This window comes from Ambystoma mexicanum, chromosome 11 (assembly GCF_040938575.1).
Source record: "Ambystoma mexicanum isolate Mex_15411 chromosome 11, UKY_AmexF1_1, whole genome shotgun sequence".
In the NCBI taxonomy this organism is placed as follows: Eukaryota; Metazoa; Chordata; class Amphibia; order Caudata; family Ambystomatidae; genus Ambystoma; species Ambystoma mexicanum.
Genome location: NC_090934.1, coordinates 320,771,753 through 320,792,493, shown reverse-complemented (window position 1 = coordinate 320,792,493; position 20,741 = coordinate 320,771,753).

The window sequence follows — 20,741 nt, the reverse complement described above, 5'->3', positions numbered from 1 at the left end:
AAGTGTTAGACTTGTGGAAGACCTGGTCATTTATTTATTTATGTTTTTTTGTTCGTTGTTTTTAGAGGCCTGAACAAGAATCCTAGGCACTCCAGAAGCAAAGAGGCACATAGCACTGCCCACAGCACAATTTCTTGCATTAAAAAAATAAAAAAGTAATATATATACATATTTTATTTTTTAGGGGTACTAAGTGAGACCACAGGGGTAAAAAGGGAGACATCATGTGTCACAGTTGCGACCTCTGGTGATCCCAAAATGACATCCCTGAGTCTCCTTGGTTTTCTCCTCTGACCTGACAATGCCAATGCCATGTGTTTGTTTGTTTTTCAGCTCAAATGGATCCCTCCTGTTGCAAACCATTCTTCCTGCCACCTGTGGTTCTCCTATACTTTAAATTGAGAGGTTCTTTAGACACCCTGCCGCCTGGAGGAGGATACCTCCATCTGTGTCCTGACATTGCTCTGTGCTTGCTTGTTTGCCAGCTCAAATGGAATCCTCATGTTTCAACATTACAAGCTACTCCTCCTGCCATCTGTTGTTATCCAATAATTAATATTGAGTTGATTTACAGACATTTCGGCATCTGGAAGAGGAACAGGGGTGCCTCCCCTGACCAGATACTGCCTGGAGGTATACTAGCCATTTGTGGATATTTTAGTTAACCAATTCACTTTTTCTTATCATAAAACAATGCATAACTCCTCAACTTCAGTGTCACAGTTATTTCACCAGATTTCCAGCTATATACTTTGTGTAACACTTTTATAGTTGTGCACCCTCTCCACATGTTTGGAACTTGGTACATCTTTCTTGAACACTTGCAGCTGTAGTATGTTCCCACACCTTTCAAAAGCTGAGTCATTCTCTGGTGTGGCACATCACTCTTGCCCCTTCCATGGGAGCCAGTTGTTTCATCACTCTTTGCTTTTCAGAACAACTTCTAGAGAGTGAGCCAGTTTCAGGATCCAGTTGTTGTCTGTACTAGACGTGCCCCTGAAGCCTTATTGCAACATAGTTTGCCCTGTAGCCTGCCCTATCCTTCAACATACTGAATTGCTCTTGTGGCCACTCAGCTGAAGCAGCTGTTTTCGGATGTTGAGTCGCAGCCTACCTCAAACTATGAGAGAGCTGTTCCAGTTCCAAAGTCTCAGAACCATAGAGAAGTGAGGGAGACAAAATAACATAGAATTGTTAAGGTGTAGGTTTATTCCTTGTGTTGTATATTTATTTACTACCCCTAATTAAGTAATTTGTTGCTCAAGAGAGGTTTTTAGGTATTTAAATGAAGCCATTGACACCAATATGCTGAGCCTCTTATCCCAGCTTTGACATATGCTGATACTGTGATCTCGGACAGATCATCTTAATTAATTGTACAGTACTGGGATGTCTTCAGTTAAATTGTCAATCTGTCACATCAGGGAGTCATTCTTGAGCCCATTGGGGTACTAGACAGGCCCGAGATCTGGCCAAATGTCAAAGGAGTCTGGTGAGTTTATTTAATCCAAGCTCTTTTTTTGCTTTCATAATTTAAAATGTTCTTCTTCACCTCCTTAGTATCAATCAGCAAGTCTTTGTCAAATAAGGACTATGTGTAGGTGAACCTATCACACATTCTTTTTAGTTGTCTGTATTTAAACCATCAAAATAGACAACAATTGCACCTTTCTGTATGATAAGCACTGGGAAACAATGTAGTCATGTGCTGTATATTGGTCTTAAATCCTAGCTTTGTCACGTAATGAAAAAGTGTGATCCTGGGCAACACATTTAATCTTATAGTGCCCAACCTGTAAAGATGCAAAGACCCTATATATTTTAAAATGACCAGTCACTGAGAGTGATTTACCTCTCAGAGTAAGCCCTTAAACAAGTCACACATGGTTTAACTGGCTATTTCCATAGTATTTCAGTGACCATTCATGTATTACACACCACAAAGTAATTTGTGTCTTGGCTTCCTCATGGCAACACTGCTTGAAAGCCTTGTTTCTCTTCTAATCCATGTCTATGTTTGGATATGTCATATGTGCACTTTCCTGGTAACTTCTAACCTGTATCCATTGCCTTGTTGCGTCCAATCTGCCTCCTATAGCTATGTTTGAGCACTTGAACATTCTGCAAGGCTGCTAGTATGAGTTCTGTATCTGTCCTGGAGGATATCTATCTTTTTGAAATCGCTGCTGACTGGCATACCTCCCTTGCGGCTGCTATTGTTGAACTGAGTCCTAAACTTGTGGTAGAACACAAATAACCTCACTGTTGACTGCTAATGTTGCCCTTGAAATGCCACATGCTCATTATTCCTATGGTAGGGAGGTTAGGGGACATTAAGGCAGTAAGATAGCTCAGCGTGTTGAACACTCACTGCTGCGATCTGAGGGTGAACTGCAAGTTACAGGTTCGAACCCTGGCAAGGCCAACCCAGCCTTTCATCCTTCCGAGGTCGATAAATGAGTACCAATTTCGGTTTGGGTGTTATTGTGTGTGAATATGTGCTCTGTAAAGCGCTTTGGATAAAGGCGCTATATAAATAACACATCATTATCATTAAGGGATATCCCATGCTTATTTTCATACTTGCCAACAGGACCCGTTCCAATATACATGTGCTTTCCCGTTTTGTTGTTCTTTGCATACTGGTACTTGCAGTTCCAATTTACCCATTATAAAACTCGGATTTCCAGAATGCACAGAAAAAAACGGTACTAGATAACCACTTACAGATTGTAACCAGCCATGTTGGCAAGTCTGTATTTTGATGACTTAGTTAAAGGGGAAAGGTATCAAGCAAGCAGTTGCGTTGTGGACGAGGCGGTCGTGACGTACAGAGATTCTTCAATGCTTTTGATTTGAGCTAGGCTCCAAACATGTCTGTGTCCTAGAATCCCTTCTGTCATATTAACAGCAGTGCATATGATGCTTTTTTGTGTCTCCATAAAGGGTATTTTGAAACACTAAGCTACTGTGTAGGTAGGACTCATGGTTCATGGCCACCCGATGGGTGGGGCAGGAAGAGTGGGGTACGGGGTGGCAGCGCTGTCCCCCACCCTTCTTGTCACAATAGATCCTGTATCGAGTAGAGCCTGAAAACGATGGAAGAAGAAGCGAACAACTCTGGAGACACACCCTGAGCCAGATGCAAAATCGTGGCTCTAATTCTTTGTAGATTTGTCATGCACATGTACTTTATATCTGAAGGTACTTTGAAATATCACGTGTACAATTAAAATGTGTCTAAGCAATTGTATGCATATGATAAATACGAAGTCACAGATAAACCTTTTATTCCGTGTAGAGAAATATGCCCTTCTTGTATTTGCAGTCCTAAAAAAACAACTTCAGGTTTTTTCATACATACACTGAAAAGTCTCCTTTTAGTGGTGGTGGGCCGGTACAAAAATGGTAAGGGGTCCTCACCAAATGATTTGGCCCAGACGGCTAAAAAACCTGTGAGAGCATTGAGAGATAGGGAGAAAATGCGGGTGTCTGTTTGTGGTGTGTGTGTGTGCTCGCGCGCATGCATGCATGCATGCGTGTGTGTGGCTCAATTCGTAGTTCACAAAGTATTCATCCCACATGTCTGGTCTCCCTTCAGCACAGCCTCCCTCAGCACAGACCAGAGCATGTGCGCGGCTACGCACGCACTTGCGCTCCTGTTTACTTTCCAAGCGTGATTGGAATAGCGATCATTTTTTGGAGGATGGTTACAGATAACAGAAAAAAGATTGAGTGCCCAAAATAAATAGTAGCTGTTCTGGCTTGAGGACAAATTAATAATTTATTATCTAGTTCTGGAAAAAAAAGGCAGTGCATACAGTACACAACGTCAATGTCTGTATATGTACCTGTTCATATCTGCCTGAATCCAGAGTCTTAAAAGGCAGCAGAGAGGATGTGTTATTGTTTAGCCACCTTGGGGGCACATTTTATTTAATTGTGTGCTGTCAAGAAAAGTATTTCATAATAACAAGCACCACATACATATCACGACCACCAACTAAATTGTCACTGGTGGCTTGCAGAAAGGGTATTTTTTATATCCACCTCGTTGGTACTTCCTTTTTGTCATCAGAGGGCTTAAATACTGAATCAAGACTATTAGAAGTCAGTGCTGGAAATGGAAAACATGTATTGGGGGAACTGTCGCCTCTTTGGAGGCACAGGGCTGTGGGATGTAGGAGGCGGGGCCAAGGGGCATGACCCCCGGCCAGGTTGCACAACACAGCATCTATTCATAGAACACAATCCTAGCGATTTGCATAAAAGCAAAGAGCATTATGGGAACATGGTTAAGGAGAATGTTCATTTCTGTGCCAATTCCTTTTAATCTTAGAGATTCCATGCTCTTTTGCTGGACTCAGGACTTTTTCATTTTACCTCCCGAGTGGTACTTTTCTCTCTCTCGTGTGTTTTTTCTGACCAGGATTTTTGTGTTTCTTATTGTTTAATGGAGTCTGGTAAACTCCATAGGCATCTGTTTTTTTGCCAAATGACACACTGCACCTTTGTGCAGTATCACTGAGAAGTCCAATGGACTTCTCGTAATTTTTAACTTCATTTTCTTGGATGAACTACTGTTCCAAAGAATAGTAGATGACCCGTCTTACTTGATATGATATGGCATTTATAACGTGCCTATACACAAGTGTTTCAAGGCGCGATACTTACATTACTTTATGGTCTAGTGGGTCCAACTAGGCTTGAGACAAGCTTCATTTTGGAAAAACCCCCAACTTGCTGTGACTTTCCAAGGCTGCAGAATCCCAATGCTCGGAGAACCCTGACTATCTTCAAGTACGTTATCTTCGGAAGTGCAAATCTGGCAAAATCTTCTTGGGCATCCAGAGGACCATACAGAAACAGGAAATCTTCATCCAGATTCCCCTCACCAGAGTCCAGGACCGAGGGATCAAGTAACGTCTAACCAGAGCTGTTAGTTCTCCTTTGGTGCTGAGTAAAAGGTGCCAAAACCACAAAAGGTTATTGAATCAAGAAGAATCAGTTGCTGCCATGTTCCTCTCTCGAGTGCTTTTACAGAATCCCGCCAGACGTCCTCCCTTTCGTCACCCTGACCAAGGACCAGGACAAGGGTCTGCTAAACTGCTACAGGAAGGCATCCAGCTGGAACTAATTCTTTAGTTCACAGGTACTGTGGGGCTTGGTGTACATCTACCTTTTGCCAATTGTGGTGCATCCTGGCTTGGGGAGTACTATTTTGAAAGCTTTTCAGTTGACCTCAACTCACTTGCACTGGCCTTCCAGCATGTGCTTCTTCAAGGTGGTTCCTCTTGATCTTCTATGATGTTCTACTGAACTACTGACTATTCATAAAACATTTTCTAAGAAGAGACCGTCAGCACTTTGAACTAGTCCATTGGCTTTTGCTGCTCCTGCTCCCTAAAGTCCCCCTTCTGAACCTATTGGCTTTGGCAGTGTTTGTTCCTTACCGGTTTTAAATGTTGAACACCATTATTGCTGGGCTAAAAGACTGCCTACATCCCTCTTGGAGAATCTAACTGTTTTTGTTTGTTTGTTTGTTTTATTCACTTATAATGCGCCCCAGACCCGAAGGTAGCCGGGCGAAACAGAAAAGAAAATGCAAAGCTTGGGTTACAGGGTCAGGTCACAGGTTACATACAGTGAACAGATACAAAATACAATATAACTCAGGTTTTTCTAAGTACAAAGTATGTTCTAATCTGACTCTAACTGTCCCCTTCTTATAACTCAATATTGCAATGGTGATCACAAATACTTGTTATTACTGATCTCAAATGATGTCACTCAATGTGCTGGAAAATGTGTAACATATGAAAAGTTACTCACCTGCTTTATAGTTCTTGTTGAATTGAATCCATAACTGTGTGTAAGTGTTTCTTTTTGGATAACTGTGTTTTCTCATTTTATTGTACAGCTCTACAGCTCACATTACCCCTCTTAAAATAAGCCTGACTGCTCGGTCACTCTACCAACTTGTGTAGTACACGGCTATATTAAAAGGTGGGTTACCTAATACCAAGATTTACGTCTTGTAAAGTCTCACATCAGTAGGATTCTAGAAATTCTTACCTAACAGTGGTGGCAGGTGGTGTGATTGGTGTAGAGAGGATTACAGTGGTTATTGGTTGTAATTGTGTCCAAATAAACCATTTTCAAGGCTAGCTCCAACAAAAAGTAAAGTAAACCTGTAGCAAAATAATGCCAGAAATCGATAATTTTAATGAACAGTCCCTTACTGCACTTTCAATGGAACAAATGAAAGATGTATGTAGAACAAGGGTACTGAGTTTAAGGGAAGAAAAAAATGAGTTGATTACAACATTGTTAAATAACCAAAATCCTGGAAGTAGGACCTTAACCCCACTTCCAACATTGATATGAAGGGAATTGATGAAAATGAAAGTTCAGAGCTTAGCTCCAATCTGCCAAATGGGTCAGGGATGTACCCCCTCCAAAGCCTTCTCCTGTGCCTCAACAACCTCCTATCATGACCCCTGTAGGTCACAATGTAAGCCCAGAATATCTCTCACTTGAAATATTGAGACTGGAACTACAATTCAAGAAACGTTCAGTACAGCCTGAGGACAAAGACAAGGGAGAAGGCTCAGAGAATGGGAAATGCAGCATGAGTATGATCTGAAAAAAATGTCCTTTGAGTCGGCTTCCTTCACAGGTTCTTCTCGGTCTACTAGTCCCAAGAGACATAGCCTACCAAAAGAGGCTGTAAGTATGTATGATCCTAAACTTGATTTGTTGGATTGGTTAAGTACTTTTGAATTCACCTATGGTTTGCAAAATATTTGTCGGAATGATTTAGTTGCATGGATCATGTCTAGGCTCCCCCAGAATGGTTGTGATGCTATTATGGAGTTGAATGCTAATGACAGGAAAGATTATGAACTAGTCAAACAGGCTCTTATTGCCAAATTTGGGAAGACTCCTTCTCAATACCTTCAAAGGTTTAGAGACCATAAAAAGAAGGATGGTACACCTTGGGCGACATGGGTTTGTGAATGCCTGAAAAAGCTAGATGGTTGGTCTAAGGGTTACAAAGTGGACTCCTTTGAAGGAATGAGAAATGTATTTTTACTACAGAATATTTTTGATGCCTGCTCTCCTGAGCTGGGACAGCACCGGCCTGACTCCAAGGAACTTGATACCAAGAGGCTAGCTCAAGCTGCTGACTTAAGGGTAGCCAACAGAGCCACTCATTAGGATTCTAGGGCAACTCAGAAAAAGGATGAGGGGGAAAAAGCACAAGAAAGATAGTTAAGATGATCCTAATCCCCCACCACAGGGCCACAAAATCTATAAGGGTAAATACCAAGGGAAGCCATCCAGGTTTAGTGAAACTTCTGAAGCTAAACCAGAGGGAGGTTACCAGAACCCAACATTCCAGAAAAACTTTGGTAAATGTGTGGTTTGGGGGTCTGGTGACCTTGTCAAAGGGTATCCCAGATGCAAGGTTAAACCTTCAGGGGTCTACACGGTCTCCTTAGCCTTCATTCCCGAGTGTAAAGCTCCAATGACAAATGTTCACTTTCATCTACTAGCTGAAGAACCCATTGGAGTTAATCTACTGTTTCTTTAGTGTCCTTGGATATGTGGGAACAGAATATAGTTGTGTATAATATCACGCCTGACAACACAAAATAATACCACAAGGACAGTGTACTAGTAGATGGTCCGGAGACTCCTGCTATCAGAGACACTGTGGCCAGCATTACATAGGTTGATGAGAGTTTCTTCAACTCTGGGGATGTAGCTAAGCCACCCAAAGGTCCCACTAAATTTGCTGGAGGCCCTATCCAAATTGTTCCCATGTTCCCAGCCCTTATCCAGTGCAATAACATGACTGTACAAATTACTTTTAGGGTGCAATCTGAAGTATCTGGGAGAGACCTGTTGGGTAATGACCTAAACACTCTTGGAGTAGTCTCCAGTACCTCCAGAGCTCCCAGCAAAACGAATCAGGAGCTGACAAGATTGGCAAAAGAGGCAACCCGGAGGGACTCTTAGTTTGAGATCAAGGTGAAATCCAGCATCTCAAATCACCGGGCAGGCCACCCTTCAACTTCAAGTAAGAAGAAAGGCAGAGGAGAATTCTAGAGTCTCTGGTAAGATAAAGGGTCGCAACCATGAACGTGCTCTGAAAACATGGACTTCCCCCAAAGGACAGTTCCAGGTCACCCCAGTGACCCCATCCCCAGCTGAGGCTGAGTGAGTCCACAAACCAACTCCTGAAAAGACAGCTACTGGTGAAACAGATATGGAGGAGGTCCTTCCCTGCTTGGAAGATCTGGATCCTAGAGACCATCCTGAGCTGCAGACTTTGTTCACAGAAGGTGAACCCAGCAGAGGACAAAGAGGGTGTCCCCCTCTAGAAGGTCTGAGATAACAGACAGCTTCCCAGCTGGAAGGGCAACAGCAAGGGAAGCATAGACTCTACTGGGATGATTGCCTCTTCTACAGTGAGCCTACATAATCCACCTCAGGGGGCTTCAGGTGACTGGTAGTGCCCCAGGAGGTGAGATCCAAGCTCATACAACTAGCACATGAGATCCCTCTGGCTCGTCACTTGAGTACCAAGAAAACCATAAAGAGGCTTTCTCTATACTTGTAATGGCTCAATATGGGTCCAGGTGTTGATAAACATTGTAGGAGCTGCCACGCCTTCCAGACCTCTGGCAAAAGTGGTTCCAAGAATGTGGCACATTTAGTGCCCCTCCCAGTGGTGGGAGTTCCTTTTGAGAGGGTAGGAATCAATATTGTTGATCCCCTAGACCCTCTAATCTCCTCAGGCACTGATTTATATTGGTTACGGTAGACCATGCTACCAGATATCCTGAGGCAATACCTATGAGACATGTTACTGCCCAAGCAGTGGATAAAGCCCTCCTTGGTATTTTTACCTGGGTCCATTTCCTAAGGAAGTTATCTCTCTCTTACAGGGGGTCACATTTTATGTCCCACTACATGCAGATCATGTGGGACAACTGTGGAGTTAATATCAATTTCTCATCTGCCTACCACCCTCAAACAAATGGGCATCTAAAGAGGTTTGACCAGACAATAAAGACAATAATAGGTCCTTAGAGGAACCCCTGCAAAGAAAGTGGGACCTTCTACTGCCATGCCTTGTATTTGCACATATAGAATGGTGCCTAAAGGTGGAGTGAGTTTCATCCCCTTTGAGCACTTCTGTGGTCATCCTGTCAGAGACCGTTTGGCCCTGATCAAAGAAGGTTTGGAGAGTGCTCCACCCCTAAAGCAAGTCAATATCACTGATTATGTATTACGCTTCAGGACAAGGATGGTACTCTTCGTAACTGAAGCAACTGGAAACTTTAAAGCTGGTCTGGCTCTGGTCAAAATGTGCATGACCAGAAGGCCAACATGGTGGAGTTTACCACAGATCAGTTAGTACTAGGTATAGGTATGGTTCCTACAAGGAAGAGGGCCTTACAGGACAAATTGATTGGACCCTTCAAAGGTGTAGGCAAACCTGGAGAGGTACATTATTTAGTGGACTTGGGCAACTCCAAGGAGGGTCTTCACACTAACAGTCTGAATGGATATGTCTCTAGACCAGAACTGGGAGCTCTGCTTCTAGCCTCTGATCCAGAGGAGGATAGTGAGCCTCTCCCTTATCTCCTCAGGGGACACCCTTCAGATGAGACAATTGAAGGTGTTAAACTCTCTTCAGATCTCACTCTGCAGCAACAGAAGGACTGCAAAGCACTATTGACTCAGTTTGCCTCCCTGTTTTCTCTGACACCAGGCTTGGCCCATTGTGGCCAGCATGTTATACTCACTGATAACAGTCTCCCTGTCAAAAGCACGGGCTACAGAATCAGAATGTCTTATCATGACAGAACTCACATAAAGGAAGTGGACAACAAGATGTTTGACCTTTGAGTCATAGAGCCATCTAACAGTCCATGGACTAGTCCATTTGTACTAGTGTAAACAGAAGGAACCAAAGAGTTGAGGTTATGTGTGGACTATAGGGCTGTGAGTGCAGTCTCAAAGACTGATGCCCATCCTTTACCAAGGACAGATGAGTTGGTGGATAAACTTGGAGCTGCCACATTCCTCAGTACATTTGACTTGACCTCAGGCTATTGGCAAATAGCACCGACACACCATGCCAAGGAGAAAACTGCATTTTTCACACCAGGAGGCTTACGCCAGTTAGGGTTATGCCTTTTGGACTGAAGAATACACCTGCTCCATTCCAAAGGATGGTGAACTAGGTTCTGAATGCGTTAAATGACTTCTGCATGGCATACTTGGATGATATTGCAGTGTTCAGCCCCACTTGGAAAGGCCATCTTCATCACCTAGGAGAAGTATTGCAGGCTCTTGAACAGGCCCATCTGACCATAAATGCAAGTGCATGTCAAATTTGTCAGAGCAAAGTGGTCTACCTTGGGCATGAGGTAGGAGGAGGTGAGATTAGGCCCTTGTCTAGTAAAGTACAAGCTGTACAGGACTTGGCCACCCCCACTACTCAAACCCAAGTGGGAACCTTTCTAGGTCTCACTGGCTACTACCAGAATTTCATTGCAAATTATGGGAGCATAGCTTCTCCAAGAGTGTCATCTCCTCTCCCAAATTTCCTAATAAGGTCAGATGGGATGGGGAGTGTGCCAAGGCATTTGAAGAGCTGAAACAGGCCCTCTGCATAGCTCCAGTCCTAGGAGCTCCTGATTATACCCAATCCTTTATTGTACAGACATAACACTATTACAATATTGCAATGATGATCACAAACACATGTTATTACTGACCTCAAATGACATCACTCAATGTGAGGGAATATGTATAACACATGAAAAGTTTACTCACTTGCTATATTGCTTTTGTTGAAGTGAATTCTAACTTTGGGATTAATGTTCCTATTAGTTGCTGCTTTTTAAAGATTGTCTAATTATCCCTGTGTATATGTAAATATATATGTAATATATATATATATATACTATAACTTTAAGTGTGTAAGTGTTTACTTCAATACCTGTACTTACTGATTTCATTGTACAGCTCTACAGCTCACATTACCCCTCTTAAGATCAGCCTGACTGCTCAGTCACGCTACCAACTTGTGTAGTACATGACTTTACTAAAATATGGATTACCTAATACCAAGACATAAGTCTTGTAGAGTCCCACACCAATTGGACAGATTCTTACCTAACAAACATCATAATGTCGACAGTTTTAAAAGTTAAACATGTCTTATATTGGTTCAGTACGAAATAAGCCCTTTTAAGTGAATACTGTGGGATGTATTTACCCATGCATCCGAGCCCTACCTCAAAACTGTGCAGTACTGACATGAAAACATCATGATGGCCAGAGCTTCCCAGAAAATGCACAGGGAAATGCATGAAGAATAGGCTGCCTCCCATTTTTGCCGATGTTATGGGCACAGAAGGAAACTGCCTAAAACCACCATTGGACTACCCACACAGTAGTCTGAAACCATTGGGAGTGGCAATGCTGATTGCCAAAAGCAAACCCATAACTGTTGGGAATTCATTTTCTTAAATCCCAAAAAGGGGTGCAGTACCAGTACTCACCACTATCCAAAAGCCGGCGTTTTAAAACCACCAGATTTTGTAGAAAACTGAATAAATGAACCCAAAACATGCCAAAGAAAGACATTTTAAGAGGTGGATCCAATGTAAAGTTATATTCTGAAGTGACTTGAAGGTTTATAACAAGACTGGCTGAGCTGTGGATTTCAGCAATTTAAGTAAATTTGGACTGAAAGACACTACAAATCTAAATGTTTAAATTGACTGAGTGACCTACTTTTGAGTGTCACATAGGTTGCAATTGTTTAAATGTCATAGTTTTAAACTTAGAATCAGCATTCTAGCTGTATATGTGAAATTGTTAGTTTATTTGAATGCAGAAACTGGGGAACAGAAATGACATGTAGCTAAAAAATGGCTTAAAGAGATTCCAATTTGCCTGGCAACTACCCCCATCAGGAGTGAAACTTGAGTCACAGCTGTGTTCCCAGGCCTAGCTGCCCTTTTGCTGCTCACACCAAAAGGGATATGACACTTCCCTGATTGAATTACCTGGGCTCTGCAGGAAATTGAACAAAGCCCTGTCTTGACTCAGGCAAATGTTTTATGGCGGAGTCGTAAATGGAGATTTCTCCTGGAAGCACAGGGGAGGGGCACTGCCTGTGAGAGCAAGCTGGCTTGGCAGAACTGGAAAAACCAGAAATTCAACCTTGTGCTGGAGGAAAACCACACCCCTTTGTGGCCAGAACATAACTCTAAAAAGATGAATAACTCATAGTACGGACTTGTGAAAATTATATAAATGACACCATAATTCTTGTGATTTTTCTGCCCACATTTTAAGAGGTTTTTAGAACTGGTGGCATGTTCAGGGGGGTTTTAGCGGAAAAGAGGATATTACTCAAAATGTGTGCATGTGAAAAATCTGACACTTCATCAACTAATGTCCATACTCCTTGCGCACATGTGTGTAAATTTGGGGTAATATCTGATGTTGCAAAACCACTAAAAAGGTGCAAATATTGCCATTTCTGGATGCAAGCTCCTAGAAACGCCAGAGTCAGAACAGGGGCTAACATCAGTAATGCCTCATGTGTGCATGTAATTTTAAACAAATGTTTACCTGTGCAAATATGTCTCTTTTTATCATATATAGATTGTGTGCAATTTGGCAGGGGAGTGTCCTCTCTGCAAGCCATAAAATGACATCGCTCTGACTCACAGTTCCTTCCCCAATCAAGTGAGAAATGGAAATTTGACCAATGGCAAGTGGAGAGGGGTAGGGGCTAGTGATGCTGCTCACACACACCCATTTTGAAAACACATAAAAGCAGAAAGACAGGACAGATAGGGACTTTCAAATCCATTTGCAGCTGGAAGCTCTGCCGGGAAAATCCATACTTTACCTCCATCAATCTCCAGAGAAAGCTGTGCAGAAAGATCCAGATTTTAAATCCCTCAATCTTCAGAATCCAGAGAGAGAGCAGACCCAGATCACTGTGAAGTGCAGAGACCAGAGTCCCGTCTAAAACCTGACCAGATCCATGGCGAGGCCCATTTCACTCAAGAATATAGTGTGAGTACCTAGAAAACTGTGCAGAACCAATCTCCTAGTTAAAATAATATAATTCAATCTAGTTTAATCTAAGTAGAACTGTCTCCTAACTGTCACCTGTCATTTGCAAAGCTGTCACCTGTCATTTTCTAGTTGCAAGCTGCACTTGTCTTTTTGAACTTTAAAATTTCAAATCTGAAAAACAACCTTTATTTAATCACTCATATCTCCGCGACCGTTTGTGCTAGAGACTTGCAGTAACTTTCATCTGGAAGCTGAGATCCTAGGCTTTCCTAGGACCCCAAAACGATATTGCTAGCCCTTGTATTTCCTCTGTAATCGCACCAGACGCATTCGCGAATTTTACCGCGATTTGCAAATTTCTCCACTTGCAAAAAGATAGCTGCTTTTGCTTTCCTCTGAAAGAAATTCGTTTGCCTCATAAAAACCATCCCTGCATCATTGCTAGTGTGAGCCTGGACTAATATTAACTAGATACCACTCACCCTGAACCTCTAGAGGGAATTAAAAGCATTTTAGCATATTTTTTCTTCATTTCCAGCACATTTAAAAGCATTTGGGCCTGTGTTTTCAACTTCTGTAGTCTAAGTTGCTGGGGTGAACTGAATCACATTTGATTGCATTTCTGAAAACTGTGTGCTTCCCTCCATTTCCTTGCATTGCATAAAAAGGGGGGGTGAATTGTCCAAGAAAGTGATTACATTGTCTTTTGCTGAAATCCTATCAAGTTATTTTATGTACTGCATTTCATTCCACATTGCATTCATTTGAAACCATAAAAGTATTGTTGCTATCTTATCCATTTCATGTCAACTCCTTAGTGATTATAAAGAAGTGTGCTAGTGCCAGATTCTCCGTTTTTAATCTTTATCATATCAGATTAAGTGTGCTATTCAATTATTAATTTATTATAAAGCGTGATATATATATATTGTTTAAATTATCAATTAAACCTTTTAACTTGCAAAACAGAACTACTTCTTGGCTCAGTGGGGTCAGGGTTATTCAAAGAGAGGGGTGTTATATAGGGGTAGTCATCCAGAACGCATGAACTGGACATAAAGATATATTAATAAGGGTTTCCATTCAGTATCCCAGACTAGGCATTGACTTAGCTGTAGTGTTGAATTGAATCCTCTTACAAATTGGGGGCTTGTGCCGGACGTTTGGGTTAGATCTACCATTTGTGCAGATTAATACAGCGTGCCAGCTGACCAGATACACATATCCGGTCGGATCACCACGCTGTGTTTTGCTGTAAAGCACTTCTCAAAGGAACGCTCTAAGAAAAATGTCTGTTTTGCAAAAATAAAATACAAACTTCTGTAAGTCAGGACAGAGACCAATCTCTAGAATGACGACCTTAGTAGACATGAAAATAGCCAGAGAGCACTTCTTACATAAGTTATTTGTGAGAGGTGAGTGGACTCACCAGGACCAAACAGTCTGGTTGCAGGCCATCACACCCCAAATCACGGAAACAGGGTCAGATAAATGGAGAGACCAGGGTCCCTTACATGTGGCCCTGAGTGAACTATATATGTCCTCTAAGGATAAGCACAACAAGATTGCCAGGGTAGCGGCATATTTATATTTACATATGGGAGCCATGCAGGACAAATGTGCTGAAGGCCAAGATCTGGCGAGTAGGCAACTGCTGGCATTACAGAAGGCCCAATCTGAGCTGGACTCTTCTGAGCAGAGGCTGCTCAGGAGCCAGGAGTCAGAAAATGACAGTAGGCAGTATATCATTAAAATAAAAGAGGACATGGATATACTGCAACAGGAAAAGGCTGACCAGGATACTAGTTTCTGGCCCTGCAGAAGGAGCACCGAGACAGTTTGGACTCCTTACTGCAGAGCCAGAAAAAGCTGGAGCAACAATTAGACTTTAACAGGGCATGCACGGAGCAGGTAGCCACCCTGCAAAGTCATCTAGATAGAGTGAAGGTAGAGAGCAACAAGCTGATTTCGAAAGACCTGGATACCCAGGCAGAGTTTGATGAAGAACGCCAGAAAGCTGGTGCCTTTCAAAGGCAGAGGGACGACCTGGCGGCACAAATGCAGGCTCTTAGTCAGGAAAGAGACGCCTTAGGCCAGGAAGTCTGCCATTTAAAAAGAAAAATGGAAGAAAATCACCTGGCCCACCAGGGACTGGGTGACCTCCAAAAAGAACACCAGAACTTGTTAGAGCACACCAGGAGGGTGGAGGATGCTCTAGCAAGAAAGGAGCAGGCCAATAGGGACACAGCTCAGGAGGTAACCCTCCTGCAGCAAAGACTGGCCCAGTGCTCCAGGACCAATCAGGAAACACAGAGAGAGAATGAGGCTCTCTGCCAGCGCAATGATAGACTCCAACAACAGGTAGCGATGCAGGAGAGACTGATAGAGTCTAGTAAGACCTTAACTGAGGAACTGAAGGCGCAGGCTCTTGCATTGCAACAGGGAGCAGGGGCGGATAGAGATGAGGTTCGCTGGGACAGAGAAACTCCTGAGCATAACCCCAGGAGCCCTAGTACCAGAGGCCTTTATCTCTCTCGGTCCCTGGACTCTGCCACCCCCATGTCCCCTGGCGCACATGAGCACAGGGCCACAGGGATGGCAGATTACTATCCAGCCAGAAGTATGGGGCTCATAGGCCAGTACCACCCAGGTATGTAGGGGTGGGCATCTGGGTATGGGCACCCAAGTACAGAACAGTTCAGTGGGGAACCCCAGGAGAGTAGGCCCCTTAAGGGCATCCTGAAAACCTCTGCCCAGTTAGGTCAGTGGGGGGGTACCCAGCAAATCCTGGCAGCAAGGAGGGATCTGAGGACTCCTCTGAGCACCACAGGAAACAGGAGACCAGGTCCCCACATTCTGCCAGCCATTCCCAGGCTCGCAGAATCCGGGAAAACCTGGAAGATCTGACGGGAACCTCTGGGAGCAGTGCCTCTGAGTCAGAGGATGAATGGACCAGGGTTACCCGAACCAAAAGGGCCAGTAAGGCAAAAAGGGCCTTGCTTAAGGACCCCTTAAAGCAGATTAAGGCGATCAGGAGCGTCATCACGCCTTACCATAAGAACGCTAAGTATTCTGTTTGGGAGCACTTAGAGTTGTTTGAGCAAATGATGGAGACTTTCCATTTGAAGGACAGCCAAAGCTGTATTCAATATGTAAAGTGGACCTTCTCCCCGGAATACTCCAGTTTCTTTGCGGGGCTGGAGGACCAAAATCATTTAAGATGGTCCACCTATAAGGCGGCCATCTTGAAACATTTTTCCATTCATAGAAATCCTCAAGAGGCTCGCAAGGTAGCCTACAATTTGCAATGTGGGGAGGATCAGGCCCCACAAGAATTTGTGCAAGAACTGAAACGTGCTTTTGCGCAGACCACCAGAAGGGTGCGCACAGACAGTAGAGAATTCATCAATACATTTTTTCATGCCTTGCCCAAATACATAATGACCGAGCTTGTGAGGGATTTTCACGAGAAAAGATCTTTAGACTGGGTCATTGAACAGGCTACCCGGATCTATGAGGTGCAGAAACCGGTAGATAGCAAAAGTAATGCCCAGAAAAACCCCAAAGCCAACAGCACCCCTGCTGCTGCCAAGGTGGCAGAGGTAAAGGTTACCCCCGTTTTGGATTTGGAGATGGGGGGGCCTAAAAACCTACCTGCACCTAATAATGCTAGGCCCAGAAGGTCCTCGGGCCAGTCACAGACAGGGAGCCAGGGAGGCAGCCCCACAAATGGGGTCCCTCGCTCTCCTGATTATGTAAGCCCCCGTTACAAGGGAAACAGACCCATCCTGGGTTATGTGTGGACTCCTCCAGCCCAAGGGGGGAGATCCAGCCAAGAACCTAACCCAGGGAACTTTCCTCCTAACTTCCCACCGGAGGGCAGAAATTCTCCAAATCCTGGGCAGAACTTTTTCCCCAGGTATCCACCCAATTTCCAACCCCAAAATCATCCATCCTTCTTTCCCCAATTCCCTGAGCCCAGACAACCTAATCCGGGAGAGGGGAGGCCAAGGGTGGAGGGGTACCCAAATCTTCCCAACCCGGGGTATTACCAGAGGAGGGACAGCTACCCTTCCCGGGATCAGCCCAGGGGAGAAAACAGGGCCCCGTATCAGCCTGAGCGGGTTTCCCAGTTAGAGCGCCAGGTTCAAAACATGGCGCGGGATCTGGGTCACATACTGAGGGCTCAGCAGAACCCTCAGACCGGCATGCCGGCGCAGAACGCACCCAACTCTGGACCTGGTGCCCCAGAACAATGACGGGGGCAGCACCCCGATAACTCACCGGTTCCCAGGGAGGAGGCACAAAGGGAAGGGGGGTGTAAAGCCTTGGAGGAAGCTTCCTTCCTCACTTGTAAACAGCCCCTGGAAACCCAGGAACCGGAAACAAAATCTCTTGCCCCTGAAAGTCTGCCTCCTAAGGAGCAGAGGGGGGTAGGAGAAACAAAAGACCCAAACAGACTCAGTTTGAGGAGGAGGTACAGGTCTTCCAATTTGAGGGAGAGGGATCCTCAGAGGATCCTGGGAAAAGGATCTTCTCCTTCAGAGAGGGGGGAACTCCTCCCAAAGAAAAATGGGTCCCTAGGGATGCAAATCCAGACTGGGGAGATGAGGAGACTGAGCTACCGCCGCCCACTATCTCATCCCAGAACCAACAGCAAGAAAATCCCCTGGTTCAAACCCATCCTGGTGACTGCCTCCAAAAAGGGGGGGGCGGCCCAGAACCGGAGCCAGGGGAACCCAAAATGGCTCTGATCTCCAGTTGCCAACTTTTTCTTTCAGATTCCCAAGGCTCTCCACAGAATTCTGCCCAAATTTCTTCTCTTGCAATGTCCAAAACCAGAAAATTAGCCCACCAGTTGTCCAAAAATGTACATTATCTGTGCCCCCTTGAGGAGAAGGAGGGCAGATACTATGCCCCGGTACAAGTACAGGGGCAGGGTACAATTTTGGCACTGGTGGACACTGGATCTCAAGCTACCCTTCTGTCCAGAAGGGCCTTTGACGAACTGAATGCAGGAAGGGGAGAGAATTACCAAATTCCTCTCACCTCACTTCCTGGACAACTCCAGAACTTTGACGGGAAGGAAATTCCCGTTGAGGGGACTGCAGATTTGGACATTAAAATTGGGCGACACAAGTTGAAACACCCAGTCATAGTTGTGACTCCAGAGGGCACCCCTTGTTTACTAGGGAATGACCTCCTGAGAAGGTTGTCACCCCTAATAGATTGCGTAAACAAGGTCCTCTGGACCCAGACTAGCCGACCAATAAAATTAAAACGGAGTGTCAACCATGTTAGTTTAAACGGCACCTGCCACATGGTTGAACAAAAATCTGACCAAGTAGAATTTCACTTCCAGAATAGCCAAATTCCAGACGTGACAGTAATAGCAGTAGGACAAGAGACTGGTGGTGGAGGGTCCTCTCTATTTCTGAAAATCAACCTTCCTTCCAGTCTAAAGTGGTACTCCACGCTGGAAGGAAACACTCTGAGATTCTACACTAATCCACAATCAGAAACTCCCACTCCTATAGTCCAGAAAGATGTGAAATCAGCTCAGAGCCTGGCTGATATTCAGCAAATTGGAGAGCAGTTGTTCATCCCTGTCCAATTAAATGATGGGAAGGACTCTGTTCTCGCTCGAGTGTGTGTGAACAACGGTAAGAGCTTCATCAGCGAAGCCATGTTCCGCCAACTCCCAAAAGATCCAGCCATTCCCACATTCAAACTGATAGACAAATGGGAAATGGACCTGGAAGCGCCTAATTCCAAACATCTCCTGCCAAGCAGGTGTATGCTCAAAATCTCCATTGGCAACAAGAGCATAGTCCACAATTGTTGGGTCGTGCGAGACGTCACTGCCGCTTTTTACTTAGGCAGTGACATTCTCAATCGCTTTGCCATTAGTTTGGACCTAATAAACTTCAAAGCTTGGTCCCGATTAGCGGATAATCCCATGGGCTTTGATGATCCAGAAAAAGCATTTAGGTCAGCTCAATTGCTACCTTATACAGTTGAAATCCAGATTAAAGAGGAGGTCACCATCCCAGAAAGGACCCGACAATTCTCCCTGGAAGTGAAAGTTAAAAGGGGACAAGAGTTGAAAAACCCTGATGCTTACATACATCTAAACGCTTCTCTCCAACAGCAAGGGTTGGGGGTAAACCCAACTCCATTAGTCAACATAGAACATGACACCATTCCAATAGAGGTGGATAACAGTGACTTAAAGAGTATTACTCTAGCCGCAGGCACCATTATTGGAATGGCGGTTGATGACCGACATTTTTCCATAGATTTAGGTAATGAACTGTTAGGGCCAATCCCCAAGGACTGCTTTGACAGTGACAGTGATGACAATACAACACCAGACAGGATTTTTACACGGCATGGGGGGAACTTCCTGGTGTACACTTCTTGCCCTTATGGTAAGGAAGATGTGACTTGTGACTTCAGGAGGGATGAGGTGATTTTCCAGGTCCATGAGGGCTGCCTTTCCCACCTGAAGCCTCCAGTCCAAATCAGCACTCTGACCAGGGACTTCTCCACCCAGCTGGAGGAGGCCGCTGAAATAGCCAAACCAGAAGTCTTTCCAGGCTTCAGGCAGATGGTGGAAGAGAGAGTCAACCTAGCCGATGCCTGTGTGACTCTGGAACAAAAGCAAAAGTTGAAACAAGTTTTCTTGGATTTCCAAGATCTCTTTGCGGTAGACTCATATGACTGTGGTCGCACCGACATCCACACAACAACAATCCCCACGGACCCTGGCATGACTCCTGTGTTTGTGAAGCAATATCGCTTGCCTCTCGCATCAATGGAGTCCCTTACTGAAATAATTAAGAACCTTGAGTCCCGGGGAATAATCCGTCCAGTCCACAGCACCTTCAATAATCCAGTGCTGGGAATATTGAAGCCAAACGGCCAGTGGAGACTCTGCGCCGACCTCAGGGAGCTCAACAAACGGGTCCATACTTCCCGATGGCCACTGCCCTACATTGACCAAGGGCTGGCCCAGATCCAGGGGTCACAGGTATTCATTGCAATAGACCTGACCAATGGATACTGGACCGTGCCTGTCAGTAGGGAGGACCAATACAAGCTGGCTTTTACCTTTGGGGGCCAGCATTATACATGGACCCGGACTCCCTTCGGATACCTTAACTCCGGTAATGAGTTCAACATTTTTCTACACAAGGCCATGCCCGACTTGGGTGCGAGGGGTAACCTGGCTTATGTAGATGATGTCCTCATCAAAAGTTCATCTGTGGAGGAACACATAGCGGAGATCCGTTATGTTCTGACGCAGTTGAGGGCCGCCGGAGCAAAACTTTCCTTTCAGAAAGCACAGTGGTGTAGAACCCGTGTTAATTTCTTGGGGCATGAGATTACTCCTCAGGGTCTCTGTCCCCAGGAAAAGAAAGTGGAAGCACTTCAGAAACTGAAAGACCCCACAACTCTGCGGGAACTAAGGAGCCTCCTAGGACTGACTAATTACAGCAGAAAGTTCATTGAGGGCTACGCAGAGATCACCAGACCCCTGATTCATCTCCTGAAGGGGGGGTCAAGTGGGAATGGGGTCCAGAACAAGCCGAGGCAGTAAGACAACTCAAGAG